At 36.8% G+C, this 15,354-nt stretch overlaps 1 protein-coding gene across 1 annotated transcript in view; it reads left to right on the top strand.

Moving 5' to 3' along the window:
* LOC136833859 (uncharacterized) overlaps nucleotides 1-15,354 on the top strand; it is a 177,193-nt gene that overhangs the window by 34,105 nt on the left and 127,734 nt on the right.

Below are 15,354 nucleotides of genomic sequence, written 5' to 3'. Positions count from 1 at the left end.
GTGATAACGACCCTAGAGAGAGATTATGTTAAAAAACTTACGCTCGTTTGAGTCGCAACACGCTTTCTTAAGCAATGCCTTGAGAACAATGAGACGAATCGTCACTACAATCTATCCAGTAGTCCAACGGAGCAGTGGAAGAAGTGTCATCTGATTCAGAAAAGAAATGTGGTGACGGATTGCCCTACTCCCTAATGGAAGCAGCTATCAATAATCGAGACATTTTTGCTGGCGAGTAGCAAGTGTAGCGTATATTTGTCATTGAGAGGATATTAATCAGAGTGCTCTATCGGGAATGGAGTAGTGATTTCTAAAAGAAAAATAGCTCGAAGTCTTTATGAATGCTGGGAGAGTTTACTTTACACATTTGCATGTTCTGTATATTATTATATCTGTAAAGTCCCCAGTTTCTTAATATTTTAAGACATTCTTGCAACCAAAGGCCTTGAAATCTAACAGGGAACGAATAATGGAATTTTCCCTCCTAGTTGGAATTCGAGGTTGTGTGGATAGAAGACTGAGGTCAGTGCTTTACTCTTGACACCACAAAGTTTATATGTACGTAAAATGTGCATTCCAGGGATCTGAAAAGACAAGCAAGGTTTTCACTAATCAATAGTTTAAGTAGCCTATACTTACCACCTATAATCTTGTTGGGTCTTTTCATACTTTTGACTTTTGCTTGAATTAAGGGACTGATATACCAGATCGACACTCCCTGCATATTCCTTTGTTTCGACCGGCGTTTTTATTCGCTGATTTAGTTTTATCTACTTTCTTCACCTGCCACATAAACCGTATCAGGGCTCCTCCTCGCTAACCAACTCAAAAACTTCAAACTCTGGGTTACGATTGCCTCTTTCACTCCCCCGTGAGTATGCAACAGATGGACCCGTATGGGGGTAGTACCATCAGTGCCCTTCACGCGGTTCACTGTAAGGATTATTTAGGTTCTTTGTAAGCGCCCCTTCGGCCCCTAGTTACAGCAAAATTCATTCCTTTTACTCTACCTAGGTTCATATAATCTTTCTTCCATCTTACTTTCAACCCTCTCCTAACAATTTTTTCATCGTGCAACTTGAAGTTTTCCTCCCGTTACACCTTGAAAACCTTCATTACCCTCAATTTCCCTTTCAGGCCTGAATGACCTCATAGGTTCCAGCTCTTGGCCTCCGGCATTTTTTATATTCCATTCTATTCCTTTCCATGAGTATGCAACAGATGGTGCTCTTGGGAGCTGTTAAACTGCGTCCTGTTATTCCTTTCATCAGCTAGGTGGTATATATCACCACAGAAAAGTATATCTTAGTTTAACCAGACCACTGAGCTGATTAACAGCTCTCCTAGGGCTGGCCCGAAGGATTAGATTTATTTTACGTGGTTAAGAACCAATTGGTTACCTAGCAACGGGACCTACAGCTTATTGTGGAATCGAACCACATTATACCGAGAAATGAATTTCTATCACCAGCAATAAATTCCTCTAATTCTTCATTGGCCGGTCGGAGACTCGAACGCGGGCCCAGCAGAGTGCTAGCAAGAACTCTACCGACCCGTCCAACAAGGAACTATTTGTTTGCCAGAATTTCTGTTTGAGCACTGAGTACGCTTTCACTTAAGCAGTCGACAGTCTGAGGCTTTATTTATTTTCATAGTTAAAGTAATATATTGTTAATAATTTCAGTGTAAAAGGGAATGATTTATGTCTCCGGAAAAATGTCACAGCGTAAAAAGAGCATGATTTCCGTTTGCGGAATTTCCCATTTCAAACGAGGCAGTATATATCATAGTGCTCCATGCCAGCGTATTTTACTGAAGCCGAACTGCCAGCGATGAGGAAAACGAGTAAAGTTAAGATTCTTTGTTTTAACTGTCTACTTTCCATTATTTTTATTAACCTAGGGAATTTAACTTTTGTCACTTCTTTCCTTCACTATCAGTTCCTCGTTGGACGGGTCGATATCGTTCTCGGATAGCACTTTGCTGGGCCTGCGTTCGATTCTCCGGCCGGCCAATGAAGAATTAGAGGAATTTATTGCTGGTGATAGAAATTCATTTCTCGGTATAATGTGGTTCGGATTCCACAGTAAGCTGTAGGTCCCGTTGCTAGGTAAGCAATTGGTTCCCAGCCACGTAAAATAAGTCTAATCCTTCGGGCCAGCCCTAGCAGAGCTGTTAATCAGCTCAGTGGTCTGGTTAACTATGGTATACTTACTTTTTTCCTTCACTATCGTCAGGTTATAGCGTATTAGTTTTATTTCTTTTTCAAGTAGCGTTTCTTCACTTTTGTCATCTTGCACTTAGGTTTTGCAGTTTTCATTTTTGCCTTCATATGCTCTTTATCAACCTATTTCAGATTTTACTTCTTTCTCATTGTTTCATTTATCTTCCCTTCCATTCATGTATTGTAAAAATTTTTCCTTTTTATCGTCATTTTTCCTTTAATCCCGTTAACCAATATTTTTTTTTTTTTTATTTTAGGAGCTTTTTAATGTAAATATTCTATTCTGGTATTTCGTTTCATTTTCATTGTTCTGTGTTCTTCATTTTCATCTATTTCCATCGTTCGCATCATCCTGGAATGAGGCTTTTCACTTTCACTCCTACTCTACCTGTTCCCGGATCAACCCCTTTTACTTTTTCAACTTAGTTCATCTCTTCATTTTCATCTACCTGTATTTCGATCTTACCTCTCTTCACATATTCTGGATTCTTTAACTTTCGTGCATGTATGTATGCGTTGTTTGCCATTTCTTTCACTTTGAATTACCCTAATTTTGCTTTTTTATTCTTAAGTTTGCCTTTTTCCCAGTTTCTGTTTGCCTCCACTTTCACCAACATATTCTTAGTTTAGACTTTTTTCCACTTTCTTCTTGCATTCAGTTTATCTGCCATTGCCTTGGTCTTTTCCCAATTTTCTGTTTTCCTTTATTTTTATGCCTGTAATTATGTTTTACCGTCTTTCTCATCTGTCTTCCTTTATTTTCATCTGTCTAATTTTGCTACTTTGTAATATTCTACACCTTTTACTTTCATCTGGCTATACTACCATTAATCGTCTATTCTTCATTTCACTTCAGTTATTCAATATCTGCGGCCTTTTGTGGAAAGCAAAAACCCTGGTTCCGAAGTCCAGAGAGCTCTTAAGGAAAAGGATTATTAACTTTTATTGGTACAGTAAATGTCTTTCCACCATTAAAGGTCAAATAGGATTTTATTTCATAGAATAAGAAATAAAATTAATACTTTCCGTGCTAGAATAACCTTTTAACTTCAGCAGGATCTGCACTTAAAAGAAAGTATATACAAACTGTTGGTTTGTTTAAGTATCTGATCTTTACTTCTCTAGTGAACCGGGAGAGTACGAGGTCGAAAGATCAGCTAAGAGCATTCCTCTGGAGCTTCGTAGGAGCACGAGGGGAACGTGGCGGCCAAGAGTACTTCTCTGATTGCTCAGGGCGTCAGGATAAACTAGATCCGGTTGCGAAACTTCGGCTAGTCAGAAATAGGTTATGTGTGTGTTGCAGTTACCTCTACGCCACCCTTGCTAGGGTGCGTGCATATGCAATTCCTCGTGAAAAACTAATTTAATCGAGGACTCAGGACCTTCCCTTGAAAGAAAAGGTTTAGTTGTAGACAGGTTAGGTGGGCGGAAGAGAATTCCAAATTCGTCCCCGCGGAATTTTACCTGTTTTGGTTCATCTTGCTGCTAAAATAAGTGGTTCCTAACAACTAGGGACCAGATAGCCTCTGGAAACTAACTACTACTCTCCGTAGGTTTGGCCTCGGCATGTGGACGAAAGGCCTTCAAGCGACAGGCATCTGTTTGGAAGAGGGATAATAACAACCATTCAGTTCTGCTTCTGCAACCAAATTGCACACATGCGTCGTATAAACATGAAGATGGTCAGGCAACTTGTGACAGTCAGAGGAAAAGTCCTAAATCTGTCTCTGCCGTGATATTGAAAAACTGTGTATCAGTAGACATCTCTACAAAGGTGATTTAGAGATTCACTTGAAGAGGAGCCAATATAATTTACACAACTTTGCACAGATGAAAATCAGAACAGTAGCCACTTTAGTAACAGAAGCAGTGTATATTTTCTATTTTTCATATAGTCAAACAACATTAAATCTACACAGACAGAAAAAGGAAACTGATATTCTACATAAGTTTCACATGAGACACAGGGTTAGCCAATCAACAGAGGAGAATCACTTGATTTATTAGATGCTCTGGGTGCAAGAACCCTTTCCAGAAAAAACTACTTATCTTACAAAAACAGTCATTTCACGAGAATCGCCTGTCGGGTGACAGGAGGCATAGTTATTACTTTTATAGATATCTCACTAAAAGGAATACAGCGTTAATAAATAGCGCTCAGTGCACAGCATTTATGAAAAGTGCAGCAATTCTTCTCTGACGACAGGTGCGCTGCTTGCCGTTTTATGCTTAATGCAGCTACGAAAGACGACTCTAATTATTATCCCCGTATGTGGAATATTTTTGTGTCTAGTTAAACGACTTTTTATTGATCTGTTTCCATTCTTTGAAATAGGACATAGCTCTGCATTGTATTAAATTATTCGTTAAGGTATATTCTATTAAAAATATGAAAAATAAAATTAGATGTGGTCGCTCTATCTGTACCTGTGTCTACACACACACACACACACACACACACACATATATACACACACACACACACACAAACATATATATATATAAAAATGGATGCATGTATGTATGTGTGGGTGTGTGTGTATGATCCAGCATAACTCTGAAATGCATTGAGCAATTTCAACCAAACTTGATATACATATGACTTACTATCTAGAAAAGAATACTGTGGGAGTAAGACATCACTAGCACCAAAGAGCACCAAAGTGGGAAGGGCGTCCCTGAAACGGGGCTGGTTCTGCCTGTAGACTTAGTAACTAAATAAACTTTACAGGTTTATCATACCTCATTGCAGCATACATATGACTTACTCTCTGAAAAAGAATCCTGTGGGGTAAGTCATCACTGGCACCATAGGGAGTAGAGGTGGGAAGGGGCTGACATGTAAAAATAACCAAAAACGACAGATATATAACTGTCTAATCCATAGTTTTTGAGGTCGTTGAGATGAATAGTGACACTCCTAAAGCCATTTAAGTGTAAGTTGAGCCCCAATAGGAATTGGGGGTGAGAAGGGGGTGAAATATATGTCAAGGATGTTGCACAGTGGTGATTCTGAAGAGCTGAAACAACTATCTAAACAGGAAAAGGAGAGATTGAGAGAGAGAGAGAGAGAGTGAGAGTAGAGCGGGTGTTAGGGAGGAGAAAGAGGGGAAAAAGTGAGGGAGAGTTGGATAGAGAGTACCAATCCATTTATCACTTAGAGAAGATAATTCTCCATCGGAGAGAGAGAGAGAGAGAGAGAGCTTCATAATTGGGGTGTTAGGGAGGAGAAAAAGAGAGTTTACTGGTTGTCATTCAGAGTTTTCCCGGGCAGCGCCAGGTTGGTCAGAAAGAGTGAGTTAACTTGTATTTGGTATGAGCAGGACTTGGAAGGGTGAGCGGCAAGGAATAACAGTCCTTTCTGTTGAATAGACGGAGTTCAGAGGCCCACACATGACTTCTTATTACCTAAGCACATTACCACACGAGTTCCTTTAGACAGTAGCTCGTGCTGGCATAAGGCCGACTTGATTTACAAACAACCTTGATGACCGTGAAGAGGAAATCCTAGCTAAAACTCAAAAGGATAACACCAGGCAAAACTAATTGACATTAGCTCTGATCAGTACTTGAATGGTTGACCAACGAGAAATATTAGACACCATCAGGGCATAAGCCACTAGGACATCCTTGGAGCGTTATATTGTGGCTAACACTGTCTGCGCATAAGCCACTAGAACATCCGTGGAGCATTGGAATGGGGCTAACAATCCCACCTTGGAGTAACTGTCCAGAACCAGAAAGCTAACACCATTTGGTGTGACTCCTTGATGGGGGAAAATGTGTATGTTAAATTCATGTATTTATGTATTCTAATAGCCACAGTGACCTCTTCACTTCTTGAATTCCTCCCACTGTTTTTATATGCTTTTTTACTACAAGCTTTGATCCCAAGAGGGTTACCAGTGAACATCTGTTGTGTGCAGGGTGGGAAATTTGTGGTATAGTAGACAAGGATCGAGAGGAATTTTATTGCGGAACTGAAGATGAGTGGTCTAAAAGGTATCATATTTAGATCAGTTTGGACTCTTTATGTTGTTAGCAGATCTTGTATAAGACTATGTAGATGAGAGAGTAACATTTGGTGTAAAAGTGGATTTTAGATAAGGTGTACAGATGATTTAGTTATGTGATATTTAAATGGATGACATTTTAAGAGAGGTCATGGAAAGAACAGATTTTGACGCACGTTAGTAAATAAGAGCAATGACTGAAAAGTAGTAGTGCTGCAAAGATACGGGATTAAATGGTGATTCTGAAGAGCTGATGCAGAAATCCGTGAAAATATTCGAGTGTTTACTGTGAGGGCAAATGAAAGCCAGAAAGACGGAGCTATGAATGACTAAATAATGGTTTGTATAAGCATATACGTGACTGACTTAAATCTGAGGAGGAGGAGATATATTAGGACAAAGTGGAAAGAGCAAGATAGCGGGATATCGACCAGGTTTAGTAATGGAATAAGTATCTTGAGGATAAAAAAAATCTGAAGCGTAACAAGTGATTGTTGTGTTAATCCTGTGGAAGAGATGTGTACCTTATGCTAATGAAAGAAGGAAGTTTGAAATTGGTCAGTGCAGTTATACCTAAAGTAATAAAGTAACAAAGGTTGAAACGGGAAGAACTGTAGTCGACAATGCGGTAAAAATGTTTACATGGAGAAAGGATGGATTATTATTTCAGGAAATTCTGTCAGGCGAAAAAAATCATTTAATGCTGACGAGAAGATATTACTGTTTTATGATCTGAAACTCGTGTGTGAAAGGAGAAATGGGGACCAGAGGAGTGCTTGATCGATGGAGTACTAGTCATTAAAAATGTAGGGCATAGATATCTAGGAAATGCTCCGGTGCATGCAAGGTAGAAGAGTTGGGTTTTGTCTAAGTTTGTGTAGTGGAAAGGTTTGATACATTACAAATAAGCATTCACTCTGTGTAGGTATATGACAATATGTATAAATATATATGTATACATACACACACACACACACACACACACACACACACACATATATATATATATATATATATATATATATATATATATATATATATATATATATATATATATATATATATATATATATATATATATATATATATATATGTTATATATATATTTTTCTCCACACTATTTCACCCTCTTCCATTCGCAGTCTTCTAACTCGCCCAGTTGTCATTTGACTATGACATGAACAGTAGGTTCTCCGGTATTTTGTACTACATTATCATTGTAATTATTTTGAAATATTAACTTTTTTTCTCTCAGTATCTATCTGCTCAGTTTTTTTTTTTTTTTTTTTTGCGATTTCTGTTTAGTGTGTAATCTTTTATTGCTTAGTCATTGCTTCTTTGTCAGTTTTGATTTGCAGTTAACTTAGGTTTTGTGTTCCTTTTTACTTTATGTTATGTATTTTAAAGTTCTGTCAATTATAGCTGTTTTAATACTTTAAGATTTAGTCAGTCAGTATAGTTTTCTTACTGTTTCTCTTTATTTTTATGCCACTCTGTACATAAGTGACCCTGATGATGGGAAAAGTCATGTATTCCTGAAAGCTCAGCTGTGCCTCTGTTATATTCTAAGAAATAATAACGTCTGCAATTTTACCACGTCTTGTGGCTATCCTGTTCCTCCTTAAATTGAAGTTTTCTAGAAACGACAGCATAACCAGTTATATAATATATATATATATATATATATATATATATATATATATATATATATATATATATATTTATATATATATATATATATATCAGGCTGTATATATCTCATTCCATTTCCTACTGGAATCCTAAAGTTTGTTCACTCTGCCTTCAGAGACTTTGTGTTGGTTCCCTCTCTCTCTCTCTCTCTCTCTATTTCTTCAAAAGAGAGAAATTATTAACGTAAAGTGTTAGTATGGTCACTGGTATTAATCTTGGCATGTGAGATCTGAACGTAGTAAAAGTACCACACTGGTATTACTCTTAGCTTTTGAGATCTGAATGTAGGAAAAGTGTAACGGCACCTAACAAAAAGTGTTTGTGAATCTCAAGCAGCTGCATTTCAGGTGATTTTGCAAAAGTTTTCACAAGCTTGTGTAAGGTAAAGTGAATTTTACTTATTATTACCTTGGTATAATAAGGTATATTAGGGAGATTTTGCCTTAGTGAAATTATTATTGGTAAATCTTTTGTGTGTTATTGTGTTTGCAATCTCTTGATTTTCGCATTTTATATATGGCGATTTAACGTTTATTTACTTAGCATTTTAAATATTTCTTGATAATTTAACATTGCACACTTGATTTAATTTTCATTTACTAAGATTTTCTTTTCAACTCTTGAGTAATTCTTGATAGTTTGAATTTTGCTTGATTAATTTAATTTTTCGATAAATAAAAATTTTGTGATTTAGTTTTGTTTAATAATTTAACTCTAGAATTAATTTAATTTTCATGTTGTTTTCAAGTAACAGTAAATTTTTTGGATTGTGAATTCTAATGATAAATTTTGAATTTAAAAATAAATTTTTGTATTGGAAATTTTTAAAAACAGTGTTTCATTTCTTGACCACCTGTGAATAGGATTAATTGTGTCCATAAAGCAAAGTGAGAAGCATGTTTTGTTCTTTAGTTTTGCTGAAGTGAATTAAGACCAGGGAAACAGTTAGGGTTGTTTGATGGAGTGATGCCCTTTTGCTGTAGTATATTTCTTGTTTAATTGTTGATACCTCACACATGTTTTAATAAACTTAGTTTGGTTTTTCACGTGATTAATGAGCTTTTTAGGGATCACTGTTACCTTTAGAGTACTCAGTCATAATTTTTATTGTTATGAGAGTTCAGGTATCTGGCTGAAGTGAGGTAAATTCTGTGATTAGTTGTGTAATAACCAGGCACTTGGAACACATCGTGACTATATATATATATATATATATATATATATATATATATATATATATATATATATATATATATATATATATATATATATATATATATATATATATATATATATATATATATGAGTACTTGTCTTGTCCCCTTTGATAGGTGAATCAAGATGTTAACCTTATAATTCATAGCAGGGTTTTTGGGTTGCTGGTATATATATATATATATATATATATGACGTACTTGTCTTGTCCCCTTTGATAGGTGAATCAAGATGTTAACCTTATAATTCATAGCAGGGTTTTTGGGTTGCTGGTAACATCCCATGCCCTTTTCCAATTGGGCAGCAATCTACGACATTCAGCTAACTAGTACAGTACATAACTCACTTCCTAGAGTTATTCTTCATCGATATGTGGGAAAGTAAAATGAATCCCTCATGAATAGAATGGCAGGAATGATTTACTTTGAATTTCTGGGACTGCAGTGTTGTATATTGTAATTTGCAACAGCTTTTCACTATAATCTCTCAGACACTAACATCTTTGTTATTGGAAGGAGGGCTTAGGACTCAATAGGGATTTGATGTCTGGAGGCCTGCCCTTCAAGGGGCAGTCTAAACCAGCCTTGAAGCCTTTCACCTTTAGCTTAACTAGAAGCCAGCACTCTTCTTGCCCTCTTTCTCAATTTTATTTCCTTCTATTCCATATTTATTACCTTTCTTTCAGCATGCTGTTTAACTTGTACTTAGTTCAACTGTAGGGTTTTGCAAAGATGCACCTTTAAATCCTCTTTTTGTACTTGATTTAACCTACTTTTCTTCTCTTCAACTTGCTGCCTAACTTTTCTAACTCCTTATTTTCCTTGCCTTGATTATTAAGAGACTGTATCGTTGCTGGGACTGGAGAGAGTTTTTCAAAGTCAGTAGCATGAGACAAAGTTTTCTTGTCCATCACTTAATATTATTTAGACCCAAGAGATGTGTAAATGATGGTCATATTGATAACTCATGATCGAAACTATCTCTTAGTGCTTGCCCAGGGATTTCAGGGGTGGACTGGCTCTCGGGAGAGAACTCTTTGCAATGTCAGTTTTACCCATTAAGGTGAATAGTGGCAATGATTGTATTCTTGTAATGCTCCCAGTACCATCAAGCGGCTTTGGCCTCCATTGAGGCCACCATGCCATCGTGTTACCTTCCTGTTTGGGGTAGGGTAAAAAGTGGACATTGGTAAGATGGCTCTTATTTGTGTCATTGGTTGGGAAACGTGCTTTATGTAAAGATAGGACAGATTCTGTGCTATAGTAGCCATTGGAAATTATATGAAAGGTATCGTAGATCCAGTAAATAGCGCAAGCAAATTGACCCTTCTGTATGTAATTGGACTCCCTATCAAAACTGATCATGACATTATATCATCAACATTCAAAACATTAGGGGATGTAAAGGATATTACAATGAATGTAAAAGTAGAAAATGGAAAGAGAGATGCATGGGTATCCTTTGGTAAACACAAAGAAGCATTTGAAGCAAGCAGTCAGATATATATATACTGTAAGAGTTTGTGAGAAAACACCCAAAGGTTTTGATGTTTATCGACCTGCTGACTGGTGTAAAGAGGTCGCCAAGGACCCTGATGTGGCTAATAGCTTGGACAAAAGGAGAACATTATAAATATTTCAAGTTTTGCAAATGCTTCTGTGCTTGCCAGAAAAAAAAAGCTGGAAGAATTCAGTGTGCATATATCATGGAAAAAGCTGTTATGATTTCTTCAGAGCCTTAGACTCCATCTTACATTATGCATCATATGAAAATAAACAAGGAGGAAGTGATGACAATTAAAAACTCATTTGAATTTTAATTATGGCAAATGAATGTTCCAACCACTTCAGCGATCATCCTTGCCTTTAAGGGCCCTCGAGTACTCTTCAATTTTTTATAGAGAATATTGGTTCATGGAGTCAAGTCACAGCCTCTGCGATATAAATTTGGGTACTCATATTGTGTATGTAAGAATGTCAAGTCATGTGACAAATGCTCATCTCCAGAATAGAGTGTCTGCACTTCAGTTAGTTACTGTATTAAATGAGTAAGTTGGAATGGAATATAAAATTGAGGCCAAAGATCAAGCACTGGGTCTTATGAGGCCATTCAGTGCTAAAAAGGGAATTGAGGGAGAAAGGGTTTTAAAGGTGTAACAGGAGGAAACCTTGCAGTTGCAATATGAAACAATTGCTAGGAGAGGATGGAAAGAAAGAGAATATGAATGGAGACACAGTAAAAATAGTAACTCCATTTTTGGAAGGACAAGTAGGTAGCATTAAGATAGACAGCTCAGCAACAGTTGCTGACCTAAAAAATCAGGAGGACTGAGGTTCAAATCTGTGTCAGCTAGGAGGAGACATCTTTGTTTTGGCAGAAGCCCAATGGTGTATCAAAGTTTGCACTAGGGAAATGCAGCACAATAGTGGAAAATCTCAGGTGAAGGAAACAATTTCTTTTATCAGAATGGTCATTGGATTTGATGGTTTGCAAGGCACTTTGGCTATAGGGTACACCATGTGCACATGTTTGCCAATGTGCCTGAGCCACAAGCTTCCCATTACTGCTCAGCTTAACCAGACCTTGAAGTTTGGAGCTGGATGTATACTTCCCTCCCTTCACCCTTGAACTTCAGCTGCACAATGATGAGATGTTTGCCACCTATGGCTGCAACAGGACTGGTTTACTGATATTCCTCAGTTTCTGTAAGAGGTTTTTCTAGCAAGACTATTGAATGAGGCATCAGAAACCTTGGGTTTGCCCAGTGCTGCCATACTTCAACCAATAACCTTTTCAAATCAAAGGCCACCAAGGTCTTTGATTGCAGTGACAGGGATGTTAATCCAGTCAGATCAACTCTTCTTGTATAGTTGCCAATTTCTTTCTCTACCTACAGCATCAGAAGAGACTATCAGTGTCTGTATCAAAGGTCACAGGAGAATCACTGAAGATGAACTGCTTTGTAACTACTGTAGTTACTTAAAATGGACCAAACAACTTTAATGCCAGTAGATTTTTACCTACAAGACAAGAGTAAATGGATGGGTTTGAACTCCTGAATCTATCGAACCCTAGTAAGAAATATGGGATTCTCAACTTCTGAACCTCCCTCCTGAATTGCATTTTGAGAATACAATAACGTAATGGGTAGGGTAGAGATAAATCAGACCATGAGTTTTCATAGCATAAAACAAATTATTTCATACAAACCCAGTAATCATATAAGGATTGCCCACACCCCAGCCCCTTGAATCTTGGCATTTTGCATCCAGCACATATAAACAAACAAAAGTTCTTGATAGCTACTGGTGGGTCCAAAGGGCATATGCATGAACAACCATTATTCTGTTTAAAGGTTGCTCATGAGTGGCAGAGACAAGGGTTAGGCCACTGAACTGGTGCATAACATCCTAGAGACCAACATACTGTGTATGACCAGTGCTCAAGCCCTTTCCCCTCCCAAGCTAAGACCAGGGTGAACCAGGCTGATGACTTGGCAGGTGGACCTATAGACTCCACCAAGGCCCCTATCTCTAGCTCAAAGGGATAGTAAGGTTTTTTACCAGTGCTTGAACTTAGAACTGCCATGCTTTGAAGAGGAGGTGAAACCAACTAAGCTACTAAGTTTGTCTGGGGACATTTGGGACTGCACAGTGTGAATAATGTTTATATGAAAATTAGCCTTGTAGTAACAATGTAAACCGGAGGCAGTCACTCCAGCCTTAACAAGGCTGAGTGACTGCCTTATTTTTGTGTTCATGTATTGAAGGATTACAGATCTTTTCTTACCAGATTACAAAAGTCACTAAATTAAAGATACTGATGAAAAGTTTTTCTGCACATATTTTCTTGAACACTGTAATAGGGGTATGGGTTACATTAGATGTGTTTAGACTGATTCTTGCTTCTTTTCAAGCTCTGTAACTGTGCTCTCTTATTAGGAATACTTTGCTGTATCTCCTGCTAAACAAGAAATAGGTTTTCTCGCTAGTAATTTTCATTACTGTATTTATATCAAAAGTTAATTAATTCATGACATAAACATTGTTGAGTTCCTGAAGTTAATTTCAAAATATTTTCGAACTACTGTACTGTGATACACGACATAAACTGAAAACTAATATATTCATTTGGAAATAATATAACTTAAAAGTCAGTAATGTTGGTATCTGTGGATTACTTAATGCAAAGAAGTTTCAGGCAATTGACAACAGTCTTGCTCTCAGTAGTTCAGTAATAAAGAATTGCTTAGACTATTAAATTATCATAAATAATTATTATGTTCACTTCAAGTGTCTAAGCCTAACAGTTTAAAATATATAAATTCATTTGGGGTTTCTTATTGGATCGATTCAGTTTAATAACATTTTCAATAGCTTTATTCATGTACATAAACATTTCTTATATAGTATAAAAATAAATTTTAAAAAATTTCTAATCAACAGCTAATAAATTTCTTCATAGGTACCTAATATACAACATTTTAATATACTGTAATATTTATGCACCATTAGTAAAAACCTCATATTTTTCTTATGCTACATCACCAGGATGATGCATGTTAACCAAGAATCCGAGCACTCCTTGAGTGAAAGAATTATCACCAATGAAGACAGCGCCCATACATACATATAAATGTCATTTCCTTTATAAGCTAAAGTAGGTGTATTAAAACCAATCTGGGAGTTGAGAGAAAAGCATTTTCAATAAACAAGAGGTCAACTGGCCAAACTCTTCACCCAAGCAAATTCCTGCCCTTCCAAGGAAATGATTAAGGCGCATCACTCTCATACAGCTCACACACAAACCACGTTTGTGGTCCTCAAAATCACAGACTGTGCAGTCTTTTGTATAACAAATAAAAGAAAAGCAGTGGTATTCTTGTGCATGCTCCTCAGGGATCCGATTGTTCACAAGACTTTTGATTCCTAAATGACTGTCTTTAAAGCATTTTCAGCATCTATATCATTTCAATCAGTGTATTCATTCTTTTTCTCAGTTCACTTTCTATCTTTAGCGATTCATTTTCTAAGTACACTGTATGGTGGCCCTTTGCCTGCGGTAAAGCCTTACTTGCTGGTTATTTAGAGATTGCTGTAAATACTGTACCTTATATTGTTTATTTTGGAAAATGCTGCTTCACAAGCACTAGTTCACTGTTGGTTCTGTGTTCTGCAAGTATCATAAAGTATATATTTTACTGGTATTTTGGTATCTTGAGAGTGTTTGGTATTGGGAATTAATCAGGTCATATGAGGTTAGCTATTTCACTGTTTTCTCTGTCCACCTGTGTAGTGCATCTGTGAAATTAGTGCAAACTTTTAGCAAGGTAAACAGAGGATGAATCTATATTGTAAAACTTGGTTGCCTACCCTAACTTACACATTTGCTGGGAATTGTTAGCTAAGGATTCCTATGATGCTTCTTATTAAAAAAATTTTTTTTCTTCATCAGTGTGATGAAAGAAAGTTGGCAAACCAAACTCTCACAAGTTAAGGAACCTGCTAGCATCACTCTTGAAGGTCCCAGTGATGTTTCTTATTTAATGAAAAACTTCCTTGAAATCCATCAAGCTTGAGGGAGGTAGCAGACTTGCCCCACATGAGTTTGTTTTCACTTAAAGCATGCTTGCTGGAATTTACTGGCATCACTTTACAAAAAGTGTCTATGATGTTTCTTATTTAGTGAAGTTTTTCCTAATATGGAGAGCAATATACTGAAAATTTAGGGTTGCTTGGATGCTGGAAGCCACAACACAACTAATTCTGCCATAATCAAAGCTGCATCATACATTGTCTGTAGGAATCTGACTGAAACGTTACATTGCCATTGCTAGATTTTTATATTTTATTCTGTTTGATGTTGGCACATTAAACATCCAGAATTGCTATACAGTACTGTATTATAGCATAATGAAATTTGTGTTTTTTGTGATTATATAAGGAAGACCTGGACTTACTAGAGAATAACTAAGTAAAAGCATAAGAAAGACATGACAACTGGAATTTAAGAAAGGCCCTTTGTGTCGCATGATGTTGGAGGTGATGAATATGGTCATCTTCATAGTCATTTTCCCCAGTATTTACTGTACAGTATTTCACCAGTACATAGTGAATAAAAAACTATACCATTTTCTGCACAATAATCCTTTTGTTATTACAGTGCAGCCTACATATTTTACTACATGCTGAAGGGTAAAGGCATATTCCT

The sequence above is a fragment of the Macrobrachium rosenbergii genome, chromosome 52 (genome assembly GCF_040412425.1).
Source record: "Macrobrachium rosenbergii isolate ZJJX-2024 chromosome 52, ASM4041242v1, whole genome shotgun sequence".
In the NCBI taxonomy this organism is placed as follows: Eukaryota; Metazoa; Arthropoda; class Malacostraca; order Decapoda; family Palaemonidae; genus Macrobrachium; species Macrobrachium rosenbergii.
Note: the sequence above shows the minus strand (reverse complement) of the source record. Positions and strands in the feature narration are given on the sequence as shown.